An 870-nucleotide genomic window follows, 5' to 3' on the forward strand; every position below is an offset into this window, starting at 1 on the left:
GTGCCGGGGCGGGGGAGGGGGGAAGCTGGGAAGGGATGTGAAGGGTAAACAAAGGAGGAGGCTGCAATGCTTGATAAGAAATGTATGCATTCTCTTGCCCATGTAATTGTAACCCCTCTGTACAGTATGTTCACAATAAAAAATAAAAAATAAAAATAAAATAAAAATAAAGAAAAAAAAGAATTATGTTTCTGGAAACAGAGCTGTAACTTCTGTCTTTTGAGAACCATCAGTGACAAAACCACTACATACTTTGGGTTTAGGAATGAAGTATATAGAGGGACAATTGCCCAAGCAATTTTTACTTTGTTTGTTCATTTTGTGTTTTGTTTTGTTTTTAAACAGGAAACCTTTCAATTAACTTCTTTTGGTCCTTTTACTTATTCTTACTCTCAAAATATACCTAATTACAAGTTTTGAAAAACATCTCCCTACTTTTTTCCCCTCAGTTTGTATGATGATTGAAACCTTTTCCATTTTGGTTATTTTTTGATATGTACTTCTTACTATTTCAACCTGTAAGAAATGTTATGTCATAGGCAGATCAATGATTCACCCTTGCTATGGACACCATATTCTTTTTTTTAAATTAAATTAAATTTTTTTTGTGAACATACTGTACAGAGTGGTTACAATTACATGGGCAGGATAATGCATACATTTCTTATCAAGCATTGCAACCTCCTCCTTTGTTTACCCTTCAGGACACCATATTCTCGACTCTTCTAGACTTTGACATTTTACACTTCATTAAAATATGATTTATGGAACAAAACAGAATGCAAGATTATGAGTCAGATTAAACAGAATTTAAAAAGTTTATTTATGGATGTAATGAGGAGAATGAGACAGAATCATTATTAGTTATCC

This window comes from Dipodomys ordii, unplaced genomic scaffold (assembly GCF_000151885.1).
Source record: "Dipodomys ordii isolate 6190 unplaced genomic scaffold, Dord_2.0 Scaffold85, whole genome shotgun sequence".
In the NCBI taxonomy this organism is placed as follows: Eukaryota; Metazoa; Chordata; class Mammalia; order Rodentia; family Heteromyidae; genus Dipodomys; species Dipodomys ordii.